Below are 8,867 nucleotides of genomic sequence, written 5' to 3' on the forward strand. Positions count from 1 at the left end.
TTTGTTTTTTTCTTAGAAATCCCCTGCCCCGCCAACAGCCACTTTGTGTCCAATGGCACAGGATGTCCTGCTACCTGTGTCAATCCCAATTCTACCCACAACTGCCCTCTTCCTGCCCAGGAGAGCTGCATCTGTGATTCGGGCTACATCCTCAGTGGTGGGGTCTGCGTCCCTCATGCTGAATGTGGCTGTAGCTTTGAGGGTCGCTACTACCGCTCTGGAGAGACTGTAATACTAGACCAGGACTGTGGGAGACGTTGTAGCTGCAGATTTGGCTCAATGACTTGCCACTCCTATGGCTGTGGCCCACTTGAATCATGCGGTGTGGAGGAGGGTGAAAGAGGATGCAGACCTAACAGCTATGGAACATGCTGGACAAGGGGCCCAGGGTCATATCATACATTTGATGGTCTGTCATACCGGTATCCTGGGGCATGTCGATTGACCCTTGCCAAAGTAGTGGGATTGTCTAGTCACCCCCACTTTGTGGTGACAGCAGAGAAAGTGCCCAGTGGCCAGCAGGGCTTTGCCAGGGTGCTGAAATTTGAGGCAGAGGGCACTCACGTGTCCATTGAGATGGCAAGGAGCAGTAGAGTACAAGTAAGTTACTGGAACACTTTAAAAAAGACTGTTAATGTGATATATCCATCAATTCACACATGAGACATTTGAAAACTAATGAAGACAAAATGACATTTGAGAAAAATATGAATATTATTACTACTGTCTTTCCTCACAAGATAACACCATAATATTTAAAAGCACGTACCTTTGTTTAAATCCTGTTAACCACGAAAATATAAAAGTGACTGTTTAAATTGCCCTGCAGATTGACAGTCAGATCATCAGACTACCGTTCAGCTCATCCACCAACCGAATCCGCATCTATCACAGCAGCATTCACAGTATCATCCTTCGCACCTCCTTTGGTGTAACGGTACAGACAGTCTGGCCTCACTTTGTGCGAGTCACTGCACCTGGAATCTACAATGGTTCACTTGGTGGACTCTGTGGTGATTACAATAGTCAACCATGGGATGACTTCCGCACACCCAATGGCATCCTGGTGAACAGCTCTCAGGTCTTTGGGGACAGTTGGCGAGATGGCTCCCTCGCTGCACATTGTGTGGAAAGTGTAAATCATAATTCTACAACAAATTACAACTCTAGTGAGTACTGTGGCATTCTTGTCTCATCACATGGGCCATTTACCCAATGTTGGGCCACGGTGGACCCATTGCAGCATGTGGAAGCATGTATGGAGATCATTAGTGCCTCAAGAGATCCAGCATCAGCGCTATGTGAGGTTCTACGTGATTATGCACTAATATGTCAGCAGAAGGGCATTGCCCTAGGACAATGGAGGAATGCAACTGGGTGTGGTAAGCACTTTCCACTTTTGGATTAAGTTTGGAATTGTTATAAAAAAACATGTAATGACCTTTGTGAATTAATCTTTTTGTCTTTTTCTAGAGCAAGCCTGCCCTCCAGACAGCCATTATGAACTCTGTGGATCAACTTGTCCATCCGCCTGTCCCAGCCTTTCCTTCCCCTTCTCCTGTGACACTCTATGCCAGGAGGGTTGCCAATGTGATGATGGTTTTGTCCTCAATGGCAATCAGTGTGTACCACCAACAGACTGTGGATGCCATCACCAAGGACGCTATCGGCAAGGTGGTGAACAGTTCTGGGATGGTGAGGAATGTCAGAACTTGTGTACCTGTAATGGCACAACTGGAGCAGTCCACTGTATCCCAAACACTTGTGGTCCCCAGGAGTCCTGCCGTGTGGTAGAGGGTGAGTTTGGCTGCCATCCCACCCCTCATGGCATCTGCTCTGCCTCTGGGGACCCCCACTACTTCACCTTTGATGGCAAAGCCTATGACTTCCAGGGAACCTGCCGCTATGTTCTGGCAACCCTGTGCAACACCACTGATGGCCTGCATCAATTTTCTGTGGAGGCTAAGAATGAGCCATGGAATGGGTTGCCAGTTTCAATTACAGCTGAAGTTTATGTGAACGTGTGGGGCTATCAAGTGCATATTTCAAGGGACAGAAATGGTGTGGTAGAGGTGAGTTGTTGAAATTATGTCAAATATTCCTCATTAGATGATTGCCACACATTATTTAGATTCTGATTTAATCTAATTGGCAAAAATAATTGACAACCATACCCATTCTTCTGATTAATTGAATAATGTAGTAGGAAGATTAAGACATTACTGTAAGTATATGTAATCTTAATTAGAAAAGAATGAATCTGTTTTTTTCTTCTTGAGAAGAGGCTGTCAGAAGTCTGTAAAAAGAAAACCTAATCATTCTTTCAATTTCTTTTTTAGGTAAATGGAGTGACGAGAAATTTACCTATTATCTTGAATAGAGGTCAAGTGTCTATCTATGCAAGTGGACCTCGTCTATTTGTCAGTGCTGATTTTGGCTTGAGTGTCACCTATGATGGATATAGTACAGTGTTTATCTCTGTACCTTCAAATTACAGGTCTCTGCCATTCACCAAAGCTCTAACTGGGATGCTTTGACATGCTTAAAAATATATTTTCAAATGTATTTAAGACATTTAATAACCATCTATTTTTTGATTAATGACAGTGAATGTATTTACTTCTTTTCATCAATACAGTGGGCAAACGTGTGGACTTTGTGGAAACTTCAACGGAAATCCAAATGATGAGTTCCGCACCCCATCTGGAATGATGGTCACTACTCCAACTCAGTTTGGGACAGCTTGGAAAGTGGCGGGCAACTACACCTGCAGTGATGGGTGTGGCTCCTCCTGTCCACAATGTCCCAATGAGCTTCCTGCTAGAGCTCAGTGTGATGTGATTCAAGCACCTGATGGCCCCTTAAGCTTCTGCCATGAGCAGGTGGATCCAAGACCATTTTTCACTGACTGTGTGTTTGATGTGTGTGTGTCGGGAAATGAGGGCCAGGATCTTCTGTGCAGGGCCATTCAGGCATATGTCAGTGCCTGTCAGTCTGCTAATGTTCGAATCTACCCTTGGAGACAGAACACCACCTGCAGTGAGTCCACCAGTCGATATCTAATAAAACTAAATAAATACCAGAAATCTATTGACCATTAACTTAAGATGTGCTATTGACCTACTGTATTGATTATTGTGTCATGTTTTAAATGGATAAATCTCATAAGTTCATAACCATCTAGTAGCAATCATTTTTTTTCCTCACTTCTAAAGGGCTCGACTGTCCAGCCAACAGCCATTATGAGCTGTGCGGTACTGATTGTGGACACACCTGCGCCAGCAGCATTGATAGCACCTGTGAGCAGGTTTGCTCTGAGGGATGCTTCTGTGATGAAGGCTTTGTCAGGAGTGGGACAAGATGTATCCCTGTGGAAAGCTGTGGCTGCCAATATGACGGCTTCTACTATGAAGTAAGTCACATACCAGTGAATACAAAATAAATTACCATGTTGCCATGTGACATAAAAGGACTACACTGCTAACTTTCCAGACCAGTAAAATACTTACTCATATAAACTACTGTGCAGTGTTTTGGTAAGCCTTCAAACTGGTGGATATATTAAACAGAGGTGGAGGTGATTGGGTCCAAGACAGCAGTGTTTCAAATTTCAAAAGGCATGCATCGCGTCTGTCCATCAATCATATTTATATTTACCTAATTGCTGAGGTTTGCAGGTGCACACGCAAGTATGTAGAGCCTTGTGCAAGAAGCATACAACAGTCTCAATGCTAATGATGTTACGCTGGAAGCAGTCTACTACTCGACACAGTATCAACCTTTTTCAAGCAAAAGTATCGCAGCAAAATGTTTTGATGCCTCACTTCACCATGCCAAAAATCATATGACCACCCCAAACAAGGCCTTGTTACTTCACACTTGTATCAGAGAGGTGTCTGCCACAGCATTTAAAGAGCTGTAAACTCAGTTTAAAAATGTTAATAATATAGTCTTTATTGAACAAAATGACACTAAGAAAAGCAGTAAAACCACTTTTATTCTGACTTTTTCATCACATTCACAGATTTAATTCATCCATACATTTGCAAGTTAGTTGCCCAGCTAATGTCGCCATTTTGGCTGTATCAAATGCTTCGAAATGAACCATTTTCAATACAATTACTTGAAGAAAGCTTTGTTTCCCACTGACTACTAAACGCCCACTTGCAGCAATAAAAACTGGAAGGATGGACAAACAGTGTAGACACTTTACAACATATTAATCAAATGATAATAAATAATAACAATAATTACATTTTTTTTCCCACACTCAACACAAGAATACAGGACCCCTGAGGCAGAAAGTTAAAGCCTAATTAACACAGCAGGTGCAGGAGCAGGCACAGACAGCAGTGAGGGTTTTCAGTTATAATGTATCACAGGGACACTTGGCGTCAGACCTGAATCTCTTTTCCACCTTAAGATTGCATATTTTACCTCCACAGTAAGATATAGACACACAATATTTATACTGTGTCAGTCTTAAAATGGGAAGACAATGTTAAGCAAAAGCTGAGTTCATGAATTTTAGTCATTTGAAGCTACATTATTTGACCTATTATGTGGTATGTCTCTGTTTTTCTCACATGCTACAGGCTGGTGAATCGTTCTGGACAGAAGGATGCTCCCAGCGATGTGAATGCCATGCTCCCAATGACCTGCGCTGTTCTGCTGCATCTTGCACCCCTGCACAAGAGTGTACCATCAAAAACAGCCAGCTGGGCTGTTTTGATGCAATGTCTACTTGCACTGTGTGGGGGGACCCACACTACATCACCTTTGATGGGGCACTGGCTCATTTCCAGGGCACATGCTCTTACATCATCACTGAGAGTGTGAACCACGGCACCAATGAAACACAGTTTCAGGTAGTAGCCACCAATAATCACCGTGGCAACAACCGTGTGTCATTTGTGTCAGCAGTGGATATATACCTCTCAAATCCACCAGAGAGTGCATACGTCAGGATCGGCCCTAACAAAAGAGTAAAAGTACAGTAAACTCTATTTACTTTATTTTATACTTATTTTATACAACTTTTTATATATTAAGTGTAAACATGACTGACAACAAGTACCTCCCCACCTCTCCTTCATCTCTCTTTAATCTTTCATCCTCACAGGTAAATAACACTGAAGTGTCTCTTCCGACCACTGCAGGAACCTTAGCTCGGGTGTTAAGGCAGGGAAGCTACATAGTGGTCGATGCCACAGACCTGATAGTCCAGTTTGATGGTCAGAGTACTTTACTGGTCAGAATCGGCCAACACTGTGAAAACAGAGTCACTGGGATGTGTGGTAACTTCAACAGCGATCCTGCAGATGACAAAGTCTTGCCCAATGGTACACTGGCACAAAATGACAATGACTTTGGACACAGCTGGAAGGCACCCACAAGTCAACCAGGGTAAGTTGTTAGGAAAAACAGTGAAGGATAATTTTGAAGTTAATGTAATAGAGTGTAATGGCAGCTATACTATGCTGAATATTCACACAAACAACAAAATATTGTCCCTGTATTGTCAGTTAAATGCATTTCAGTACATTAACTTGTTTTCTGCCTGACCACCCCACATTTCTTATTTACCAGGTAGTCAATTTGCTTTTGAAAGCTTGTGAACTAGAACTTTCTCAACTCATAACTTTTTTTTTATTATTTGGAAATCACCAAAATTACATTAGTGATATATCATTGAGTCAGCTGCAGTGATGACAAAAACATGTCTGAGCAAAGTTTCTTTTTTAAAAAAAGCCAGGTGTTAGAAGTGTAACACTCTGTCTTTTGTAGTTGTGGATCCACCGATAATCAGAACGGTGATGGACTGAACGACTGTCCCTTCATGGAAGAATACTCTGAACTCTGTAGTGTCATCACCAACTCTAGTGGTCCATTCAGTGCCTGTCACCTGCACTCAGACCCCCAGCCATTTTTCAGTTCCTGTGTCTATGATCTCTGCCTCTACACCCCAGCCAATGGCATGCTGTGTTCTGCTGTCTCAGCCTATGAAAGGACCTGCTCTGTCTTGGGTTTGAACATCCCTGAGTGGCGCTCTGCTTTGCTGTGTGGTATGTTTGCACTGTGTTAGTTATATGTATGATCTGTCATTTTGTTTCAGTTTCATCACTCTTTGTCTTATTCTCTCCCCACTATTTCTCCAGCTGAGTCAGACCCCTGTGAACATCTGGACTGTGCAGAGCATGAGTGGTGTGGTGAGAAGGATGGTGTGTATGGCTGCTTCTGTGATGAGCACCACCATCGAGCCAACAATGAGAGCTATGGTGAGGGCAGCTCCTATTAAAGCACTGCTTTGTTTTTCAGATCTCTTGCATGTGAGCCAAGATGAAGACTTTGAAAATACTGCATGTGTTCACTTTAACTTGTTTTAATTGTTGAAATATGATTTCATTCCAACGGCTGAAAAGTTGAAAGAAAATTTCTGTCAGCCAATGATTTGGTCTACTGTACCACGAGTTCATAACTGTGAATAAACTTAAATAGTTACTTACAGCAAATGACTGTTTGCTTCAACAAGCTTAAACACATTATGTTGTCACTTGCAAATAATTTTTTATTTCTATCTCTCTTTCATAGACTCATCCATCACTTGTATCAGTAGTTCAGGTACCATGTCCCTGTCCCGCTGCCAGCTGTTTGAAGCTGGTTTCCACTGCAGTGCCCTACACCTCCGAGAGCACTCCTGCAATGGGACTGTCCAGGACGGACGACTGGTGTTCCACTTTAACAATGATGACCAGCTGTGTGGGACAGTACTGAGGGTACAGGCCATATATTTTATAGAAACAGCCTAAAGAGCATTTTAGATGTAAACTTCTCCACAGCACAACTTCATGTGGATCAGTTAAAAGCATACTGCATCTAAAATATAATTCATCTTTATCATCTTACTCTCACAGAGCAACGGGACCCATTTTATCTATGAGAACACCATCCAGGGCGATGTGGACCCCCATGAGGGCCTCATCAGCCGTGAGAAGAGCATCCACCTGCACTTTACCTGTGAATACCCTCTGGCCCAGGCCCTGTCCATGGATGTGGGCATCAACCCTGTCGAGAGGTGATGCATTTTATGATTGATTTTTTTGATTAATCAAAGTCCTGGTGACTCAAGGGCATCTTATTTTTTTTGCAAGACCACATACAACAACACTGCTGATTATTTTTACATTCTATTACATAAATGTGTTGTATCATGTCATTTAGCTGGTCCAGAACTGTGCAAGAGCTCAACCCTACATCATCATTATGACCTAATAACTTCGTTACTGAACAATCTTGTGTTTCACATCCCCACAGTACAGTTTTTTGACATATGCAACAGTAATTTGGTCAGCTGTCAGTTGTCTCATGTTGTTGAAATGGGTCCCGAAAATGGAACATCCAACATAACCGTAATGTCTGCAGTTAGATTCCAGCAGAGGACTTCTGTTGCATGTTGTTCCCCTTCTCTCTCTCTCTCTCCACGTTTCTTGTCATCTCTCTACTGCCGCTATCCAATATAGGCATAAAATGCCACAAAAGAAAAATGGCTAATTGCCAAACCTGTTTTTATACCTGACAAAATGCTTCTACTTGGTATTTATCCTACTACTGTACAACTCATCTTTGTAGCAGTGTTCGTAATACATTGATTAAGTCCTTTTCAGTGAGTTATTAAGAATGCATTATCTATTCTCTGTATTTTTTAGCACAAATGTGTGTTTATTTTACATATTTTATACATTATACTTATGAATATGAAATCTACCCACATGAACAAAGTTGTTCTTTCTCTGGTTTAATTACACTGTGTATTTTTTTCTGTAGCATTGTGAACAAGAGGCTTCCATCTGGCCAGGGTCGCTATCATTTAAGGATGATCCCCTATGAAGACGCTGGCTTCCGTATCCCCCTAACCAGAAGCAGGAACCTAGAAATGGAAATAGACCAGAGATTGTACATTGGGGTGCAGACAGAAGGTGTCGATGGACGACAGATTTCCACCATTCTGGACTCATGCTGGGCAACACCTTTCAATGATGCCAGCTACCCTGTCCGCTGGGATCTCATTACCGCAGAGTAAAGGAATTAATTTGATCCTGTGTCAGAACACTGATTCTCAAATTCAAAAAGAAAATTCCCCTGACTGATGCTGAAAAAGTAGAAGTACTCACTTCAATCATCTTCTCTAGTACAGCTTAATTTACTTCATCATCTGCCTGCTAACATTGTAACTTCTACCATCTTCTCTGTCTTCCAGGTGTCCGAACCCAGCAGATGGTACAGTAGAGCTGGTTCAAAATGGCATCTCCACCGTGGCCCGTTTCTCTTTCAGGATGTTCACCTTCACCAATTTTTCATCCATCTACCTGCACTGCCAGGTCCACCTGTGTCTTTTGACCCACAACAACTGCACAGCTGTAAGTAACACTTTGATTGTGTGTATTTGTTGTAAGACTGGAGGATGGCTGCAGCTCGTGTAATTAACTTTGGCTAAAATCTTCTGCTGAAAACCTGTAATGTTGTTTTCCTGCAGCATTGCTACCCTGGTTACCACACAAGAGTGGTGAGGGATACATCCCATCATGACACTGCAGCCATCTCACTAGGACCTCTACTCCTGAAACCAGGTAACATTTTCATAACTTTCATATTCTTGTAGATGACATTATTTGTTTACTGACTTTTTAAAAATCCTGTGTTTGAAATGAGTAATTCTGTTTCCTAAGTGACATCAACACTGTGTCATTTTTTATAAAAACATACCATTTGTCTGTATTTAACTGCTGAAGTTAGACTTTGGTTGTTCTCTTGCAGATGAAAGGATGAAACAGAGCAGTGCTGTGGCTCATTTGATCTCCCTGGTGACC

General features: G+C 42.3%; 1 pseudogene; it reads left to right on the plus strand.

The window, feature by feature from the left end:
- The window catches only part of LOC122971731, a 35,212-nt pseudogene extending 26,606 nt beyond the window's left edge, over window positions 1-8,606 (plus strand).
- Window positions 8,607-8,867: the final 261 nt, after the last annotated feature.

This window comes from Thunnus albacares, chromosome 20 (genome assembly GCF_914725855.1).
Source record: "Thunnus albacares chromosome 20, fThuAlb1.1, whole genome shotgun sequence".
Taxonomy (NCBI): domain Eukaryota; kingdom Metazoa; phylum Chordata; class Actinopteri; order Scombriformes; family Scombridae; genus Thunnus; species Thunnus albacares.